A 22,591-nucleotide genomic window follows, 5' to 3' on the forward strand; every position below is an offset into this window, starting at 1 on the left:
TCTGTATCCGTTTTGTTAACAGGCCTTTCAATCTTGTCTTTATCTTGTCACATTTGCTGTGAATTCAAAGACAGAGGTCAAATGTCAGGCGGTGTCTTCCAAGGGCGCTTGTTTAATTTTCTTTTTCTTGACTTCAAAGTGCAAGGTATATGTAACAATCTTGATGAATATGAGGATAGGCACACAACATTTAAGTGAACTGTGTAAGTATTTGTAAATATATTTGAATTATGAACGCACAAATGAAGCACATTATTTGTTATTTCTGAAGTGTGTCGGAAACAAATACTTTAATATGATCAAAACAAATCATTAAACTAGATGATCGTTTCCACACTTTTTCGTCTGTGTTCTTCATAGATTTATTAGTAAACTGTATGTCTGTGCAAATGTAATGATCATTTCAATTGAAAATGGGTTCTCTGTAATGGCAGTGTGCTACCACACCATTAATACTCCACTCTACTCCACCCCACTCTGAACCCCATCACACCACTGCACTACCCCCCTTTACACCACTAAAAGCCACCGCGCTCTACGCCACTTCAAGCTGCGCCTCTACTCTACCCTCTACTCTACCCTCTACTACTACACTCTTGGCCACTGCACTCTACACCACTCCTGTGTATTTCACACCAATCTACTCTGCACAACTCCACTCTATGCCACTGCACTCTACGCCAATCGATTTGAAAAACACAGGCGGATGACCAACCCTGGGGTTCGGCACCGAAACTGAAGACCAAATTGCATTCAGCGCTGACCAAGCAGCATGCCACACCTGTTTCGGGATCGAGCAGAAAAGCAGAAACTTCCACCTCAGAGCCGGACAAACTGCCATTGATTTCGGAGTAGACATTCTCAACCTGACTAAAACATTCGGCCTCCAAACTTTCGAAGCTCAAACCTGTGGGTGGAAAATATTTTCCAGGGACAGGACAATGCCGCAGACTCTGGGACTGAGTCCCATTCGATAACTCCTCTTCCATTGATTATGAGGGAGGTGATGAGGACAGTCCTGCTGTCCCTTCGCAAGCTCAGTCTGTGCAGCGGGACAATAGCGGGTTAGCCCAACCCAGAGAGTAGGTGCATGCAGCGGCAAGCACAGAGAGTGCTCTCTTGGGAGCTCCCCAATTCAGTTTAGCCCCAAATTCCACCAGCCAAATCGTATTGTGGCCAACAAAAACTGGTTTTGGAAGGCAGGCACCTGCGTTTTTGGTCCTGCCTGTACCTAGTGCCTGTGTCAGGAATGGATCACCCCTGTGTCAAAAGTTGCCCTCATGTAAGGACCAACATTGACCGTTGTGTGACCTATTCCTGTCGCGGGCACTAGGCCTACCCACACAAGTGAGGTACCATTTTTATCAGGAGACTTGAGGGATTGCTGGGTGGAAGGACATTTGTGGCTCTTCTCAGATTCCAGAACATTCTAACACCGAAATGTGAGGGAAAAGTTTTTATTTTTTTATTTTTTATTTGCCAAATATTGAGTTTTGCAAAGGATTCTGGGTAGCAGAACTTGGTGAGAGTGCCACAAGTTACTCCATCCTGGGTTCCCCTAGGTGTCTAGTTTTCAAAAATGCACAGGTTTGGTAGGATTTCCTAGGTACCAGCAGAGATAGAGACCAAGCGATGTGACAACCTCTTTTATATATGCCAACCAGGGGCTATCCAGAGCTCGATCACATGCCAAATAGTCAGGCAACATGTCCCTATTTATGGAGGCACAATAATTTGACCAGATGGAAATCCATCGCATTAGGGGCGGTAATCCCAGCCTCCACAAACTCCAAATTCAATTTCTTGTGTAACCAAAACCCATAGATATTTTGCCCCACGCCCAATAACCTTCTGTAGAAGCGATTTTCCTCTATCTGGGGGGCTGTGCTACCCAAATAGCCCCAGAGTGGTGCCCTATACATAAGAACCGGGAGGCATTTAAGTTTATACACCTCAAGCAGAGGCTGAATAGGTTTACTTCCCAGTCTTACGGCAAACTCAAAAGTAGCTCCTACAGAGGCATTAAAGCGCACACATTGCCTTGAAATGCAGAGCTTCCATGTTCCTTTTTCATCAAGATACCCCTAGAGAAGGATATTGCTGCACACGGCTGAAGATTTGGTCGTTGATCTCCAAAGCACCCACTTTGCTCACTGGCTTGCCACAAACCATAAAATGTGACTTACTGCTGTTAACCTCTAAGTCTAAATCAGACATAAAATCACCATACGCATTAACCATCTTGCAGAGATTGTTCATAGTACAGGACATTAGCACTGCATCAGCGGCATATATCAGGGCTGGCAAACTCTTAAAATTTATTATAGGAACATCCTTACATCTTTCCACCAGATAATTGTGCAAACCATTTTTGTATAAAAGAAACCGTGTGGGGGCCAAAACACACCCTTGTCTCACACCTCTTTTAAAACGTTCTTTGCATTCCCCATGAGTTCCATACCGGAACAATTCCACAATTTGGGGCTCCAAACCCATCGAGGTTAAGCGTTCCCATAACTTGCTGCGGTTTACTTTGTGAAAAGCACAGCTAAGATCCATAAACGCAAGATACAGGGTACCCTTCTTCGCCTGCGTGTATTTACTGATCAACATGAGCAAATTCAAACATTGCTCCTGAGTCCCCAGCCCTTCCCTAAAACCTTACTCAGCACATCATGCTCTCTCATCCATTCCTCAATACCCTGTAAAACAATTTGTCCCAATATTTTCATAGAGGAGTCTAAGAGTGAGAACGGGCAGTAGGATTTGGGGTCACTCCGGTTTCCCTTTTAGAACACGGGGATGATACACACAGATTTCCAGGAGGAAGGGATTCCAGCACTCATAGCCGCATTTAAGACATTTAGCATTATAGGTGCCCATAACTGAGGATCACTTTTCTGTAGGTCGATTGGGATTGCATCAGGGCCTGGTGCTTTGTGGCTTGAGCTATCCTGCATAGCTGCCAACACCTCATCAAGTGTAAATCTAATGGCCAAATCTGAGGTATGACCTGCCAGCTCATCCATTTCCTCCCCTTGGGATCCTCCCAGGAAAACCCTGCAAAAATTACTGAACCACACATCAGGGGGAATATTGCAGCCCAGCCTTTTTGATGTTTCAGTCTCAAAGATACCCCTGTTAACTATCTTCCAGAGCAGGCTTGTTCTTTAGCTGTTCAGTGGACTTGCTTTTGGAACATTTGCAAGTATTACTACAGAGGGGGCACAGTCAGGTGGAAGCTCCAAACGGGAGAGCGGTAGACTATTACAGCAGTGTAAATGTTGACCCCTCCTCCGCTCTGGAACCGTCACTGCATTCTCTCCAGTTCAGCTTCTGGATCTCCTACTAATACAATTTCTACTAGATTCCCATGCTGTTCTGCATGAATTCTCCTGGGCGTTTTTACATGCTTTACAAGGTTCCCTGTATTTGGAAGGTTCTGGGACTGCTGGATAACACTTTTTCCTGAATTGCTGGGTTTTCGTCTAGCTCGGTTTCCTTTTCCTGGATGGGGCCATAACATTCAAGATCCAAAGTCCCACACTTTTTTGGTGCTGTAGTGGGCCCCTCCCCTGGAATACAACAGGGAAACTGCTGCTTTTAAGACCTGCAATTTCTCCTTTACCGGCAACAGGCATGCCTCAACCATCTCCATGAATTTTAGCAAGAGATTTTCAAAGCCGGGGGCTTGACACTGACTTACATGAGTACCTTCCTGGATACCAGAGCAGTTCAGTTTTTCAGAAAGTGCCACTTTGGGTTTTCTCCAGGTTTCTTCTGAGGTATTCTCCTCTTGTGTGGACGACTGCTACAGCCAGGAGGGGAGTCAAAGTCCCCTTGCCCTTTCTTGGGGGATCCTCCACAACATGATTTCCAACTGCTGCCAGGGGTGATTTAAGCATTTCTCCATTGTGTACTACAAGCCAACCGTCTTCATTATCAGAAAGCTCATACACCTCATCAGTGGCTGATGCTCGCTGCCAGTTACTAATTTCCAATGAAAGGCGTCTCTCTGCAAAATCTATCTCATTTGAGACTACCCCAACCGCTCAGGCTTGAAAGGAATCTAAAGTTGAATTTGGTGGCTCCCAAGCCCCCTACTGATTCTTTACCCATCCTGCCAATTTATCCAGCAACCGTTTTCCACTCAATGCACTTCTTAAGCGCTATACAGTTACAGCTTTGGGAGGGTGAGTCAGAAAACCCCCTCCAGCTATGATTTGCTAGGGATAGTTGAAGTTAACACTCACCCTGCTTTTGCCAGATGTCAGAGGGGTGGCCCAGCCCAGCCTCCATTTGCCGCTGATGGGCGTGGATGGGTCCGGGTACGGCCCACTCTGCGGAGTGCTCCCAGGCGCTTTATAGCTCACATTGATGTAGAGTGTGAGCAGCTGTGGCAAGGAAATGGCCACCTACTGGGGCCAGAGTGCAGTCTGGGAGGCGCAGGCCTCCCTTGAGAGTCTGCGCTTCTTCAAAAGAAGAAAGAAGTCGATGACCGACTGAAGGGATTCAGGATCCCACAGAAGACTTCGACGACCAAAGAAACATTTGAGGTAGAAGTCGAAGAAATTCAACCTCCTCTCCACCTGAGGCCCAAGAGGAGGAGTAAGAACTCTTTTATGAGGAGGAAGATGACCAACAAGGGATGTATCAGGCTCCAGAGAAAGGTGAATATATAGAAACTCACTAGGAAGACATGGAGGCAGGCTCACCTGAGGAGGAGGTAGAGGATTACCCATCCAAATCCTCACGCCTAGATGATATTGGAATTTACAATATGGTGATAAAGAATGCAGCTGACAAGTTTAATGTTTAGCTAGAAGAGGGATAATCCTTAGTCCTGCTTTCTATTAGTAACACTGCTGCCAAGTCAGGCGAGAAACCAATTTCTTCCTAGGTCCCAGGCATCCTTGATCAAGGCAGGGAAGCCCTTAAAGAACCAGCTACTTGTAAAGTAGTTCCTCTCTAAGGGTTGAAAAGAAATATAAGTATTCCTCAATGGATCCTGTGTACATTAATTCACTGTCCTGGGAGACTCCGTAATCACTTCGACAGCAAGGAAGAGGGCTAAATAATCAACCTGAGGACCCCCTTCTGAGAAGGAGAGTAAGAAAATGGATCTTGTGGGATGCAGGATTAAGCGGAGTGCTGCAAAGCAGTGGCGGATTGCAAATTCAAATGTGCTACTTAATAGGCACGCTCATCAGCATTAGGAGGAGATAGGAGAACTGATGAAACATCTTCCTGAGCAATATAAGAAAAGGGCAGCACATCTTGAGGAAATAACATAGCAAATACATGTTTAAAATCTGCTCTGGATGCGGCAGACACATCTAGTTGCCAAATAATGATTGGGGTCACTCTAAGGCGCCTCTCTTGGTTGAGGATTTCATGGTTCAAGCCTGAAATACAAGCCTACATTATAAACACTCTATTTTACAGAAAACAGTTGTTTGGTAACATGGTGGATGAGAGTCTCGACCAACTAAAACAAGCATTTGTAGTGCAATAGGTTCCCCATTTACTTGAGTTGGAGCTATTGGCATTGTAAATTTATAACTAGACTTTTTTTTTTGGCACATTAATTGGTCAACCAAGTGCATATTTTGATCCTTGCTGCCACGTAATTTCAGTGGCCCAGCATATAACTAAAGGGCTAGTAGGCCTACTAGAATATTGTTTTAAACAAAGCCCTTAAAACACAAACAACTCCCAGGTGTAAAACATATTTACTTGGCAGTTGGTACAGGTGACAATGCCCACAGGTCAATGAATAAATAATTTTACTCCAAGAATGCGCGCTTCCTGGATCATTGTCCCTTTACTGCAGTCTTGGGAGTCGAATAAAGCACCCATGATTTTTTTTCATGCTTGAGGAGAGCCATCTAACATGATAATAATGATGCACAGTCAGTCCTGAACTGAAATATTAGTTATAAAATATTGACCATTGTACAACATAATCAACTGTAAGCACTCCTCAAGGTTGTTTTTATAAATATACGCACACACACAGCTCAAGCTTCACAGACTCGAACGTGTGTAGTGTATCTAGTTGGGTTTCTGTTTTTGTATTTGCAGCTTGTCACGTTATGAAAATAAAACTACAAGTCCCAGAATGCAAAACAGAAGCATAATAAGAAAGCAAATCTTGTTTTGAACTAGGGAGCTGGACAGCTCTACGAATACTACTCCAAGGGCTAGCTTCCAAATTTACAGTATTACAGTTGGTATGCCCTCTTGGATAGTAGTGTATCGCATTAAAAACATGGCAAAGCCAGGATTTCAGCACTTTATTTGACGGTTTTCTTCACAGGCTGCCGCTACATTTCATGAGCTAGGGTGGACTGCAGGCACAGGGTTTGGAAGCGGCCGCAGTGTACACATTTCAAAGTTATTTATTAAGGAGTTCAGTAAAGTTGTATTATTGCGCTCAAACAAATAACTCATTATTCCTGGAGGCCCAAAAAAACAAACTTCTTCTAAGCAGAAAATAGCATTAAGGCGCTATGCAGTAACACGGCTGCTGCTCATAAATGTTCAAGCACTAAATACCGGGGCAACGTAATTTTAAAGCCAAATCTGGCCTATATATTCCATGTCCGGCCACTCCCAGCCCCTTCAACTCACTGTTACAGCTGTTTTTATATCCATTTGTTACGTTCTTCTATTTAGAGTGCATTTGATGTAAAAATGTCAAAATAACTCTGGTGATTAATGTTCTTTCTGGAGAGAGTATTCACTTTTTTCTAGTAAAAGCTTGGACTTATTATAAGGTAGCGCAGAGGGTTAATGTTCCTGCTGCAAAGAACGTGTGCTAGGCAAATCATAAAGTGCATATAATGTAAAAATGTCAAATAACACTTGCGATTTATGTTCTTTCTGGAGAGAGAATGCACCTTTGTCTAGTGGAAGCTTGGAGTCATCATAAAGTAGCACACAGGATTAATATACCCGCTGCAACGAACATGTACTAAGCAACTTACTATGCTCAAGACCACTTTTGTGTGTCAGGGTGTGCAGGGTCGCATCTGGGAGTGGTGTGGACGTCATACTGAACTACTGAGAACTGGAAAGAGCCGGCTGAGAGGAGGACAGTACAGGATGAACTGGGAAGTGCCTTGGCGACCACAAAACACACTGGCCTGGGCCATCCTCTTCATCGCGCTGATGCAAGGTTAATTCTCCATGAGGAGGCACAGAGGACAGCGAATGTCTAAAGTTTCAAGCTTGGGCATGAGTCCTAAATGAATGCATTAAATTGAGTCACAGCTTTTCTAAACTAAATGCCTACTTGCTAGTTTTAGAGGAAAACAGCAAATTGATCCTATTCCCCATGGGAACAGTCCAGCCCAGACTGCCAGGCCAGGTCCTCCCTGGACCAGACACAATCATCCTGGGACTGTGCCGCGAGGAGAAATTTATTTATTGCATCTGGGGTTAAGGGCGAAACCAGACGGGAGAAGGGGGCACCACACGCTGTAACAAGAGGAAGCATAACGTAGCATGATTGCCAACAATAATGTTCTCTTAGTGAAATCCCCTAGGAGAAAACTAAATCACAAATTGGAGGGAGATTTTGAAAAATGGACCAGTGAAAAGGATGCATTTAAGACCAGCACAACCAAGAAAAAATGGCAAGAGTGGGCGTGCTTAGAAGCCCATATTAAACATAGGTTGTCATGCAGACAGCATTGCGTGCTGCCAAGCTCAACCAAAAAAGGGCAACGAAACAGTCATATCCAAGGGCACACTGCAGGTTTGTGGTGGGATACGAAGGGGGACATTCCCTGCAAGAATAGCAGCCTCCAGGGGTAGCTTCCAGACTGGGAATTCTCACCACGGTTTCCAGAGTGGCAGCAAACTGCTACAACACCTCAAAACACAGCAAAGTTGACAGTACCAGAGATGAAACTCCTTTCGAGGGAGAGGTCAGCCAGGCAGAGTAGGCTCAACCCCCTCAAATAAGTGACTGCACAACAACTACAACACCCTCCCAAATCCCATCAGTGAGGGAAAAGACCAAACAGTCAAAGTTCCATCCCAGCACACCAGTCGGTGGAAGATTAAAAAACTTTCTCCAGGAGTGGAGGAGTATAACTTTAGACAAATGGATCCTAAACACAATTCAGTTAGTTTATTTCATAGCACTAAACAAATTCCCACTAACAAGAGGACCAAAGAAAAAGATCCATTCAAACGAGGAAACAGCTCAACTCCTCTAGGAGGTCAAGGAGTTACTGGATAAACAAGTCCCATAGCAAGAAATCAACAAGGGAAATTACTCAATATGTTTCCTACTTCCAAAGGTAGACGGTTCCTTCTGTCCATTTCTAGACCTCAGGTTCATCAAAAAGTTTATAAAAACTCAAAAATTCAAAATGACAACTTTACAGGAGGTCATTCCACAGTTGCAAAAAGGAGATTAAATGGCAACTCTAGTCTTGAAAGATGCCTACTTGCACAGAACACACTATCAAGTTACAGTACTAGCATTCAGAAGAAAATCAGCACCAAGAGTGTTCACAAAGTGTCAGTGTCTTGCAGCAGTAATGGCACATCTCAGAACATTGGGTATACATGTATGTCCATACCTCGACGACTGGTTAGTAAGAGCAGACTCATACCAAAAATGCAAACAGGACTTTCAAGTCGTGATGAAGACACTGTACACACTAGGTTTCTTGTTGAATTTAGAAAAGTCCTCACCAGAACAGGAAAAGATTTTCTTGAGAGCAAGGATAATCTAGATGCAAGGGAAAGAAAAGAAAAGAACGCAATCCCTTCTGGGAGGGACTCCATCACCACAAGGGGCAAGTTCTAACAGTGAGGAAACTTTTGGGAAAGATGGCATCATGCATTCCCTTAATCCCATATGCAAGACTTCATAGGAGACCAATCCAGGAGTGGCTTCCAAATCATTGGTCACAAGCAACTGGTAATTAGGAAGATCTAGTTGTTGTCACAGAGAAGGTACAGGAGGAAATTGCATGGTGGAATGAAAACATTACACAAGAAAGACTATTTCTGCAACCAACTCCCATCTGTGACAATAACCACAGATGCCTCACATATGGGATGCGGAGCACACATGCAATCCCTGAAAATACGAGGAATCTGAAAGGAACAAGATGCGGTACAGCACGTCAACATCCTAGAACTGAAAACAGTCTTTCTAGCTCTGAAAGTGCCTCAAAAGCAACTTCAGGGAAGGACAATGATGATTTGAACAGCCAACACAACAATGTTTTATATCAACAAACAGGGAGGGACTCAATCTCCACCCCTATGACGGCTAGCTTAGCAACTCTGGAAACAAGCAATACAAAAACATGGAGATTCTAGCAATACATTTACCAGGGAAGGAGAATGTCGATGCAGACAGACTGAGCAGGCGGGCCTCATGCTCCCAAGAATGGGAGTTCAACCAGAGAGTAGTACAAAACATCTTTCAGGAGTGGGTTACACCAACAGTAGAGCTGTCTTGTAACTCCTTAGAACACAAAATACCAGTACTTTGCCTCCAGGTAGCCACACCTTCGGTCACTAGGGAATGTCCTTTAAATAAACTTGTCAGGGACATTTTCATATACTTTTCCCCCAATTCCTCTGTTGAACAACAAATGTAAAAGGAGTCACATGACCTTAATGTTAATTGCACCACAGTGGGTAAGGCAACCCTGGTACTCACAGATAGTGCAACTAGCTCAAGGAAGATTTCAAAGGCTACCAAAACAGAATCTGTTGTGAATGGAAGAGGGAAGGATATTACACTCAGAACAAGACTCTTTGAATCTAATGGCATGGCTCCTGAAGACTTAGGATTTGGACACATGAAGCTACCAGAAAAGACAATGGCAGTATTAAGGGAAGCAAGAAAACCAATAACAAGAAAATGTTATATGGCAAAATGGATACTTTTTTCACTATGGTGTGTAAAGAGTAGATTAATGAAAAAAATCACACGGGAAAAAAGTGTTAAAATATCGTACTTACATTTTACAGGAGGTTTTACCTATGCATCCTTAAGAGTTCATCTAGCAGCAATAGTGACCTACACAAGAGGACATACGAGAAGACCTTTTTTCACAGCACCAGTTTTAAAGAGACTCTAAGAGGCCGCTAAGAGAATAGCACAACCAAGAAGGATACCAGCACCCGCATAGAACCTAAATATGGTACTTACTCAAATCATGAATTAAACATTCGAGCATTTGCACAAAGCTACTTTACAGATGCTTACTTAAAAAACAGCTGTTTTGGTAGCTATTACTTCCCTATGCGGTGTGAGTTACAGGTACTCATAATACAAGAACCCTGTTTTCAAATTCACAAGGACTGAATTATCATGAGAACAGGTCCACCCTTTGTGCCAAAAGTGGCTTCGCAGTTTCATATTAATCAAAATATTCAAATACCAAGTTTCTTTCATAATCCAGAGAGACACGCTGAAAGTGCTTTGCTCACATTGGATGCAAAACGCTTCATCATGTATTATATTGAAAAGGCAAAGCCTAATAGGAAAAATCAACAATTATTAGGATCATTTGTAATAATTACTTGGGAAGACCAGTTACAAAGAACACTATTGCAAGATGGATTGTGCCAGCAGTTCAGTGTGCCACACTTATGCAAGCGAAACCTTGACAATAGCACCAAGAGCACACTCCACAGGTAAAAAGGAACAACCATTGCCTTTCTGTCAAATACACCATTGCAGGTAATCTGTGCGGCAGTAACATGGCATCAGTGCTCATGTTTACAGAACATTATTGTATTGATATTCAAATAAACAAAGCTCAGGTAGGTGAAATTGTTCTACATCATCTATTTACAAATCAGTGCCCATCCTCAACCCAGTCACCAGAGGATTAAAAATTGCTATAAAATCAGTGCACAGAATGTGAATCCAGAAAAGATTCATGCTGCAACACGTAGTTTCTTACCTGTAGGTGTAGTTTTGCAGCATAAAGAATTTTCTGGATTCACAAGTGACCCACACACCTCCACCAAGCAGATGGGAGGACAAAAAGCAAAAAAATAAAAAGAATCCGAAGCTTGCTACCTAAGGTGCGAATATCTGGAGGAAGTAGGACATTGTCACAATGAGACACCAAATGGAGGTTTCTGTCGATACCAACCAACAAACAAAAAAAAGAGTAGGAAGACTTAAAAAAAAAAATAAATTGTGAAATAGTGGAGAACCCTTATCCAATTATTCATTGCCGAATCTGTATCTTGGTCTCCAAGGCAGTTCGCTCTAAAAAAAAAAGTTGCTCCTTGTCTACTCAGACTGGAGGAGTACACAGAAGTAGTGTTAAAAAAAAGAAAAGTGGAATAAGGAGATAATGAGGAATGCAGCCAAGACGTGGGAGCCATAAGTGAGAAGAATGGGGTTTTTAAAGAGGCACATCATTTCATGTCAATACAAACAATTTGGGAAAACTTCTGGAGTATAATCCAGTTTTATTTCTATGCAGTTTGACAGATGTCTAATGAACCCTATTGTCTAGGTGTTTCTACAAGTTCACAAAACATGTTTTTGAATATCTGAGTGATAATTACAACTTGCAGAAAGTGCTACTTTAGCCCTACAGCTTTCAGCTGCAGATCTCCATTTGAGAATAGCAGAATATGTTAACGAACAAAGGGATATTGACAGCCCCTGTAAAAGTAAATGTAGATAATTCCTGGACTCTAATATCTATACTTGCCTAGGAAATGTGGTTCCAAAAGAAAAAACAAAATGGCAGTCTTGTAAGCAGAGGCTTCAAGTCGCCCTGTTAACAAAATGTTGACTTTAAGGATGCTAGCTTCTGCCTTATAAGCTATGCCTGTTGCTAATTTGCTATATCTTTGATCTTCCTTACTGATAGCACAACTAGAGTGTTCAACCTGCTACAAGAAGGGAGGAAATTGTTTTGCAGGGAAAAAAATGGATAAGGCTTTTCCAACCTTTCTGCGTTTGTTGCCCTAAGTGGGAAGGGTATGCCCAGACATGGGTCCCTTGCTCGCTGTGCCACCAGATTCAAGCTAGCCTTGCTGATGAGGGGTGATACCCCAAAAACGGTCCCAGGATGCTTGTCTGGTCCAGGGAGGACCTGGCCTGGCAGTTCGGGCTGGACTGTCCCCATGGGGATCAGGATCAAGACTGATTTGTAGATATCTAGGTCCAAACTGGAATGGCATGGTGAGCAAAAAGTCGATGGATTAAACCACGATCTGTGACTAGGGTGTAAATGTTTAGTTTGTTCAGTATTCTGTACATCATTTGTTCTTTTGACAGAGAGTGATACTGGCATTTTCAGGGTTCACATTAGAGACCTTTGGGACCTGGCAGTACAAAATTTACATATCAATTTCTCAAAGATTCTCACAATTTGGGAAATCACATACCCCTCTTTCGAGGACAAGAGGTCAAGTATACAATGCATTTAACTAAAATCTAGATATTAAATGTTTCCAAAAATACATCTTGCTAGTGTTCTAAAAATGAAGCCGTGGAAAGGGTACAAAGATGTGAAAATAGATTTCCTCCTGTTAATCTCAGGTACACAGAAGCACAGAAAGTTGGGTATTTCACACGCGGGTGCATGTAAACTTACTACCACCATGTATTTTCAACATCTACATGTCTATTGGTGGGTGCAAGACTACCCTTGTCCGGATTAGTTGGCCCGTACAATGCACTGACAAGCCTTTTTCAGATTGTTTACATTTTTAGCCCCCAAAACATTGGTTTTTATTCAACCTTTCTCAGACCAGAACATATCCACCACAATTCTTGAATCAGATCTGTTTTTTGCACAGTAGCGAGGGGCAGGATGCTATTTGGATTTTTTCATAAGCCAGGAAAAAAGCAAATCAGAATCCGTGTCCTCCCTCAAACATAGACATGTGTTTCTGTGCCTCTGCAAGAAACTAGATGCTGCTTGGATTTGTTTTTAGTCTAATTAGAAAATCCAAACATTGTTGTACACCTCGTTATGGCGCAGACATGTGTCAGTGCCTTATCCTGGACCCAGACAGCGTTTGAGAAAAAATCCAGTCTAATAAAAAATTTAAAGTGTCAGTTTCTTTGCTGGATGGCGATGTGTCTTTGTCCCAGCAAAGAGCCGGACACTGTGTGGATTTTTTTTTTTTTTTGGGGGGGGATAAGAAAACTTCCAAAGAGCGTCTGACTTGTTGCTGGGGCACTATCCTGTGTCTCTGTGCCTCAGAAAAGCCAGACACTGTTTGGATTTTCTTTCACCTACGAAAAAATCCAGACTCTGCCTGGATTCTTGGCTCCTCGCTGGGGCATAGACATGCTACTCCTTCCTCTCCCAGTGCCTCATTTGGACCGAGAAGCATTAGGAGATGGAGCTGTGTGAAACTGAGTTAGGAAGCGGGGTTTGAAAGGGGAGGGACTAGTGTCAACTCTAGCCTTTCCCATCACAGTCCAACCTCCTGGATTGTTATTTCTGTTGGTGGGGTGGAGAGGGGTAGCAAGGTGCTGGACTGCTCCTCCCACTCTCTCTACCATATTATTACCCACTCCTCCAACAAAATAAAAATATCTTGAGCTGGTGGGCATAACTACAAAAGAGCTGCACATAGTAATAGCTGACCTTAGCTCTCCCCCTGGCCCAGTCACCATCTACATACCTTGATGGATCTGGAAGGGGGCTAGGGAATCCCTCCTAAATCCATTCAATAAGTGTGACATCACTAGTAAGTTCACATGCATAATAATGAGGCAGCCTGCAAGTAACCACTGGTCTGCACCATTCCGAAGTGCATTGATGCCCAGAAAGGACCTGGAACTGCCAAACTACTTCCCCCTAGCCTACCAGACTAAGAAGCATTTGAGTAGTCCTCCGCTGGAGGAAGATTGTTTTCATACCGGGCAGCAAAAAGCTGGAACACCTTGCCACTGCACCTCAGACAGTAGACATCGCTGCCTCAGTTCAGGAAGGACCTCAAGACATGGCTCTTCTATTGACCTGTGGAGTCACTCCTCAGCGCCTTGAGACCCTATGGGTGAGTAGTGCGCTATGCAAACCTGTGATTGATTGCTTGATTGATTGTTTGGGGACAAAAAGAATTTAAAAATCTGCCAGATGCAGGGATTGTGGCTACCTATGACATGTATTATGTCATTCTGGAGATGGACTTTCATGATGTGTCTCAGTCATGGCCTTTTATGTTTGACTTTAGTAGCATTATGGCTCATCTCCACTAGACACAGTTTGTGTCCTCTACAGTTGGGTTCTGTTTCCAATCTTACCCAGTATGTAGTCATCTCAGTGGTTTTGAGTGGTAAAGTTTTTGACGTTATGAAAGCGATTAAATAGACCCACATGTGTAATCGAGCATAAAACTACATTGTGCATGTTGAAAATAATGCACAAAAAAACATAATCTTTTAATTTCATCTTCTGTTTTTCTCCTCTCATCACCCCCATCCTATTCTTTTTATCCCACTCAGCTCCTTTCTTTCCCCCACTCTCACTTTACAGAAAGTACAGTATCTAGAGCTGGATATGGAAATAAATATGTCTGGCAAGAGTGATTAGTAACTTGTTGTTTTGGGGCGGAAATATTACTTGACCTCAAACTTTTGTGCTGTCACTTCCTTCGTTGAGGTTGAATAAGCCAGCATCTGGTTACTGGGTTCAAAGAGAAAGTGAAAGGAGAGCAGTTCTCGAACAGTAGAAGGACTGAGCACACTTTTGCTGCTTGGCAGCCCCACACACAGAAGAAACTAACAGTGCCACCACTTGGTCACAGAGAAAAAGAAGCATTAGCAAAGCCAGTACATCTACCGTTGGTGCTAGCCTTTTGACAGTTTGTTTTGTCATGGTTCCTGCAAAACATTGTTCAGGAAGAATACTGCGCCCTCATCAATCTAAATAAAAACATTGTCTAAATGTCTCAACAAAGCACACATTGTTATAGTAGTCCCTGGCAATGAAGGGAACTACTTTGTGTGTTGATGTGTTCCCAATGAAATAGCAGCAAGCTGTAACTCATAGTGAAGTCAGCCAGTGGCAGAAGTGGGCTGACACATTGTGTCTTGATTCATGCTAAAGTGGATGGTAGAAACCACAGACTAATAGACAAGGGCCCTCATTTCAACCTCAGCAGTCTTTTTTAAAGACCGCCCAGGTACCGCCGTTCTGAAGACCGCCAGTCCAAATGGTTTTCCACGCAGCGTATTATGACTTCTGGCAGCCCTCCATCCTTTTTCGGACGGAGAGCCGCCAGCAGCCACACTGGCAGTCGGCGGGCAAGTGGAGGCTGCTCCACCTCCACAGCCCCGTCATCAGAACACCGCCCACCGAATCACGTCCCATGATTCAGTGTGGCGGTGTTCTGGTGATGGGGTGCTGGCGGCAGAGCAGCTCCCATGGATCCCATCCCCTACCGGAGGATCAACGGACAAGGTAAGTTGATCATCCGTTAGGGGAGGGGGGGAAGAGGGTGTTGTGTGCGTGCATGGGGGTGTGCGTGTGAGCATGTAGAGGAGGTGTGTGAGTGCGTGTATGCATGCGGGGGGGTGTTGTGTGTATGGGAAATGTGTGCGGGTCAGTCTGTGTGCATGTCTGTATGTGTGCGGGTATGTGTTGTAGTGTGTGTGCATGTAGGGGTGTGTGTATGTGCATGTTGGGGATCGGAAGGGGAGTCCTGCCACCTTTGGGAGGTGGCAGGGGGGTGGGTGGTGTTGGTGGAGGACTTGGGGGTGGGGGAAGCGAGGAAGAAAGGAGCAAGCAAGAAAAAGGAAAGAAATAAGCAAGAAAGAAAAAAGCAAAAAAGAATAAGGAAAGAAAGATCCAAAAAAGAAAAACAGGACAAGGAATGACAGACAAACAGGGTTGCAAAGATCACGCACCCTCATAGGCTTATATTCAAAGTTATGTGAGCTACTGGAATAGTGTAGAAAAACCAGGAGTCAGATAAAGGCTACTTCAAAAGGAGTTTACAACCTCATTTGCAGGAGTCCAGAACTAATAAAGCTGGAATGCGCACAACTAAAGAGCAAATAAGTGACGTATAGACAAACCTCTATTCACTAGAATTTCTCTGTTTTTGCAGGGTGCCTCAAGACATGCAGGACATACAAAGTTTAAACAAATTAAAAAATTAGATAGGCGTGGCCCCACACACGTGTCATGTTTTATCAATGACCACAACTTATGAATCAAAGAACCTTACAGTAGTGAATGGGCTCCTCGCAGTGATGAGTACCTTATGGAGTAGTGGGAGCAGTGGAAGCAGGATCTAGACTAAATAAAAATCCCTATATATGTACCCAAAGGTTTTATTTTTTTATTGAGGATATATATTGGGGGTGATTAAAGAATGAATCGATGCCAAGGACTAGTTAGTATCCCAGCATCTATAGTGTTGAAGTGTTTTAGTCTACAAAATGGTCTTTAAAAGATTGTGATAAAGTACATGGTTTAAATGTATTGGGAATGTTAGGATGTATTGTGTGCATGCGGTACACGGTGGGGATGCCTGAAAGTAGTCAGTTTTGCATTGGGATATAGATCGAAAGGACACGCCCCATTGTGGGCTTTTATTGGCACTGAATAAAGACTTCTTAAACAACTTGCCTTCATTGAGTATTAATCCATCATGCTACATTTACCAACAAGCTGGTCTTTTCACCCACCAAACACATGAATTTGCTGAGATGCTTCACAGAAATAGTACCTAAAATTTCACATTAATTTATCAAACTTTCTTTTCCTACTTTTTTTCTGAACATTTTATTTCAAAAGCAAAGAATCATCAATCGTACTTACAAGCTTCTGCAAACATTTACATCGAATCAGAGAGCATTCTGCTAGCATTATAAATAGCCTCATATTAAACTTTTCAAACGTGTTTACACAATTTTATTTTTATTTTTTCTGGAACCACCATCAGTAGTACAGTGTGGCCTTAAGTTTATTAAGAGCACTCACACTAATAATAAAGGTTTTGCATTAATGAACCATAATTACAAGTTCGAACCACATTAACATGTGGACACAAATATTACCGCAACTGCAAACAGTTTCCTTCCCTGTAAACTGGCAGCCAAAGGGTTTATGTTGCAAGGGACTGGGCCTACTTGTCCAAAGGACAAAATAAACATGAATACTTGTTGTCCTTGACCCCAAACAATATGTCCTGGGTTTCTGGCTACAGGAATTCCACACCCCTGGTCTGACCTAAGGTCTGCCTGTTATCAAGTTGCCCTGACTACTTAGTCACAGGATATAACAACCTTTATGACACCTTATGATGCCTGAAAAAATCTTAGATTGCTTTTTGGTCTGGTGTCTGCTGCCAACGTGTTTCAAAAGCTCATGGATAATTTGTTTGAAAACATCATTGGCGTGCAGGGGCACCAAGGTGACATTTTAATTTTTGCTAAGGACTTTAAGGAACACAACAAGATCTTGAGGAAGGTCTTATCTATTTTGATGCTTAGAGTTTTGACTATCAGACTGGAGAGGTGCAAGTTTGCTACAAATGAACTAGAATATCTTGGTCCTACTGTATCGTACAGTGGTATAAAAACTAAAACGTACCAGATTAAGGCAATCAAGGATGCAAAGGCACCGGTGGATAAAGTTGATTTCTCGCTCATTCCTGGGAGTTAGCTGAGTACTCTGCATGCTTTGTCAATTGGTAGGCACAGCTTGCTGTACCTATGAGGTTGTTACTTAGGAAGGGACATTTGTATGGTCAGATGAGTTGTCAAAAGTTGTTGAGAGCATCAGAAATGTAATTGATACAGATCTGGCCTTAAGTGGTTTTTGTGAAAGTTGGTCTTTTATTATCACTGTGGATGCGAGCATTTGTGGTTTGGGGGTGGGAGGTGGTGTTGAGCCAAAAGGTTGCAGAGAATGAACAACAACAGTTGCCTTTGCACCCAGGACCTTACGAGTGCTGGGACAGTACCATAGAACAGGAGGTTCTGGCATGCGTATGGCCCATATATAAGTTTAGAACATATATATGGGGTACCAGGTTTGAGTTCAACAGACCACAAGCCTCTAGTGCACATTTTCACAAATTGTACTTGCAGTAACATGCCTTCCAGGCTCACCAAACTAGATTCCAAATTGCAGGAGTACAGTTTTTTTCATAAAATATATTCCAGGCGGAAAGACTTTTCATGCGGATTGTTTGTCTTACATGGCAATAGACAACGATGATGATCTACTGGATGAGGTGGTGTATGTGGCATTGGTAAATGTAGTGGCCGAGTATCACTCTGTCATTTGCAAGCAAGCTTGGACAAGTGCTTATGCAGAAGATTTTTTTTTTTTTTTGTCAAGGGTCTTTAGTATATTGTACATAGTTGACCATAGGGGAGGTGTTTAAGTGAAGACTTGAAGACTTTTTCCTCAAATTGCTGACGATCGGTCTTTGATAAGTGGCGTTATACTCGGAGATCGCCCACAAGATCGCTCACTATAATTTCGCAGGTGCATTTAGGTCATTTAGGGACCACCAAGATGTGTATGAAGATCAAGCAACACTACTGGTGGCCTGCTTTGGATAGTTAAGTTAAAGCTCATGATTGACAGATGTCCTGAGTGTCTATTATCCTACAGCACTGGAGGAGTAGGCATACACCTCTACACCTGACTATTTTTTCCTGAGTGTGCTTGGGGAAAAAGCAGGATTCGATTTTTTGGGTCCTTATTCCACATTACCAGACAAAATGCGGTACACTCTGCGTCTCCTTGATTAAGTCTCGAAATGGATCTACCACTTATTCATAGAATCACCCGCCACTGCAGGTTATAACATTTTGGAAACACATTTCTGTTATGGAAGTCGGTCCAAAAATTGTGGTTACGGACAATGGTATCTCTATAATACTTGGGGAGTAAAGGAGGCTAAAGCAAGCCCCGCGTCTGCCTCATGTCAACTATCACAAATGCATCATGATGCAGCGATTGAATGAATGAACCATCTTTTGCATTTATCATTGGAGGCATCACAGCACTATTGTGAACATAGCTGAGGAAACACTAAGAAAAAATCTAGAACTGGCCAATCAAAAACTCCTAAAAAAAACACTCTACAGTCCCTTTACTCATTTAGGAAAAAGACAAGTTTTTAGATCTTTCCTGAAACTGGCCAAATTCCTATTGGCCCCAAGTTCAGCCAGCAAATTGTTCCACAGCTGGGGGACGCTGATCCTAAAAGACTTCCCGCCTGCTATAGCCTTCTTATATTTTTGTCTCTGAATCAAGTTTGCTGTGGCTGAGCATAGGTTCCTCGTTCGCCTATAAAAGTCAAACTTATTTTGCAGCAATTTTGTCCAGGTCCATTAACTGCCCTTTAAGACTATGCAGAGGGATTTGGATATTATTTGTTTCTCCACAGGCAGCCATTGTAATTCTCTTTAAGCTGTTGATGCAGAGTCCATTCTGGATATGTTCAGGGCCAGTTTGTCTGGCAACCTTTTAACCCTAAACAGTCTGTTCATAAGATATGGTGGCACTCCCACCATCAGTGCATCGCAGTAGTACCGTCTACTCAAAATAGACCCTTGAACCACCAGCTTACGTGCTGGCTGGGGCAACTGGGTAGAATCTTCCTCAGATTTCTCAAAAGCCCAAAACAGGTCGCTGCTGTTTTATTTATATGCGTCTCAAGAGTCAGATGATCATCCATGTAGAAGACTAGGTTACGCACCACTTGGGCGGGCTGCAGATTATTAATGAATGTCCATGGCCAAATATTCTCCGGAAGTACCTTAGGATGAGAGGAAGTGGTGCAGAGAAGGAATTTAGTTTTACCTTCGCTAAATTTGAGATGATTAGTTTTTAACCACTCAGCCATCTCTTTTATAAAAAACTGAATATTTTCAATTGACTTTTAATTGTTCTTCTCTTAAGTTACCATCAGTTGCGTATCAGCATAGTTCACAAAGGTAATCCCATAGGATCTTATTATCTTTAACAGGAGGCAAATGTGAATATGAAATAAAATAGGGATCAAAGCTGAGGTCTGTGGTACACCTTGTTCCGCTTTCTTGAATTCAAAGAGGGCAGGGGCAAGAGAGATTGCTTGATGTCTATGTCAGGAAGGATTCAAACTATTGCAGACAACTACTCATCACTCCTGTTTCTTTAAGTCTCTGCAACATGATTTGATGATTAACGGTGTCAAAGGTAGCAGATAGATCTAATTTAATTAATATGACCAGTTGACCCCCGCCCCCATCCACTGCAATCCTCAGTTCATCCAGTGTCTCCATCAATGATGATTCGGTACCATGGGCTGGACAGCAGCCATTTTGTTAGGCCTCCAAAATATGATTAGCCTCCAGAAAGTCTACCAATTTTCTGTTTATATATTATTTCATTATCTTTGAGGGATAGGGAAGAAGAGATATAACTCAATAATTACTAATTTCACTCCAGTCAGCTAGTGGTTTTTTCCTAGTGGAGTAACCAAGGATTTTTTCCACATCTCTGTCACTAGACCAGTCTCCAGGGATTGCTTACTAATGCCCAACATACCTGGGAAGAGTTTCAGTAGAGACCCTGATGAAATACGCTGCACCATACACCTAAATTCCTCCTGTTGTATGGGTTCCACTCTATCAGGACTGGCTTTGATTTGCATTGGAAGAGCCCTGTGTGCTCCTACCACTTCTACCGAATGATCCAGGCTGTTTGGCATCAAGCTAATGTCAGCTAAAATACCTTGGATTATAGGATGAAAATAGTTTGAAAGCATATCACATGGCTCATGAGAGGGAGTGATAGAATAGGAGGTACATGGCGGTTGAGCTATACTACTAACCACACTGAAAACCTTCTTCCATTTGTTCGATGCTTCAGCAATGATTTTAGAATAATATTCTTGCTTAGCTTTTCTGATTTCATTCTTAAACTCTTTAGTGCCAATTTCAGCTGTATTTTATCCAAGTTAAAATATGCTATGCACCATATTCGTTCAAGCTTCATACACTAACTATTCTTCTCGCTCAAAACATCTATATACCAATGCTCAGATGGTCTCTTAAACTTAGTCATGATTTTTTTTCAGGAATGGCTACATCTAAAACATGTGCTATATGTTCATGGAGGACACTGTAATTCTTGTCCACTTTCCTATTTTCCCAGAAACAGCTTGGCTATCAAATAGCCTTCTCTCCTTCAGCTTATTAAGTTTGAACCATGGTCTAGCACAAACACTGTGTTCCCCCTCAGTTCACCTGAGTCTGCATTCCTACCCTCCATAATGAGGATAAGTACATGATCTGACCAACTTAACGAAACAGAGGATGCAGAGTTTACTAAGTTAATAGAGGGAAATATCAAGTCTAGAGTATGTCCTTCTAGATGTGTAGATCCCCCCTACTATTTGTCCTAGGCCCAGGGCCTCACATCCAGCCAACAGTTTCCTTTCCAAAACCTGTGTCGGATCTTCCGCCCAGACATTGAAGTCCCCCAACACAATGGGAGACTGTGAAATTTGGCTATGAGTTTCAGAAAGGGCTATAGGAAACTGCTTAACGTACCCGGAGGCCTACAGCACACAGGACCTGACACTAGCATTTTTCTTTAAACTGATTGTGAAGCCCAGCACCTCGCTCCCTTGTATTTGCTCCATTTGGAGGATGCTAACCTCCCAAGTATCCTTGAAAATAATGGCCACTCCGACCCCTCTTCTCTTCTGTCAAGGTTGGTGTACAGCTTTAAAAACTGACTGATCTGTAAGACAGAGATCCATTTCTGAATCTGAGAGATCCAGGTCTCTGTTATAAAAAGGATGTCTCCGCTGTTAGTTTCTAGGAGTAGCTTAATCTCTGCAGAATGTTTAACCAGAAAGCAGGCATTAATTAAACCACAGTTTATTGTCCTCTCTCTAATTTTAACGTAGGGGGATGATTGTCACTAACCTGGTGTCCACCATTACTCCTATGGCACTCGAGGGAGGGAGTTGGATCGTACCCGTGGAGATTTGACTCCCTATTTGCACCTAAACTTCCATCTTGTACCTTCCTTCCTTCGTTACCCAAACCGGCAGCATAGCTGGCGCTGTGTGTGAACGGTGGGCGGGCGTGGATGGGCTTGCCTTTGGCGCGCTGCCGGTACCCCAGCATGCTGCTTTTATGCATCCCAACTTGAGTCCAACAAAGCTAGACTGCTCATGATGGTCGCGAAAACAGTAAATGTCTCACACAGGTAAGAGGCTAAAAACAATAAATCATAAAAAACCACGATACAGTATTAAACAAGCGTTTGCAATGCAATAGGTCTTGCATTTGCTTGAATTGGAGCTATTGGCATTGTAAATTCATAACTGGACTTTTCTTGCCACATAAATTGGTCAACCCTGCTTCATAATTTTTTCTTTTCCTGCCATATAACTCTACTAGCCCTACATATAACTAAGGCAACATAAACATGATGGACGGAGTGCTGTACCATGTAAACACTCCCAGTCACAGATCTGAGCTTAATCCATTGTTCTTTTGCTCTCCATGCCACCCCAGTTTGGACCCAGTCATATACAAATAAGTCTTGATCCTCTTCCTCATGGGAACAGTCTAGCCCAAACTGCCAAGCCAGGTCCT

The 22,591-nt window shown here is 42.8% G+C and overlaps 1 protein-coding gene across 1 annotated transcript in view; it reads left to right on the plus strand.

Moving 5' to 3' along the window:
- The window catches only part of WASL (WASP like actin nucleation promoting factor), a 299,023-nt gene that overhangs the window by 134,433 nt on the left and 141,999 nt on the right, over window positions 1-22,591 (plus strand). The gene's annotated exons all lie outside the window — the stretch shown is intronic.

Source organism: Pleurodeles waltl, chromosome 4_1 (genome assembly GCF_031143425.1).
Source record: "Pleurodeles waltl isolate 20211129_DDA chromosome 4_1, aPleWal1.hap1.20221129, whole genome shotgun sequence".
NCBI lineage: Eukaryota > Metazoa > Chordata > Amphibia > Caudata > Salamandridae > Pleurodeles > Pleurodeles waltl.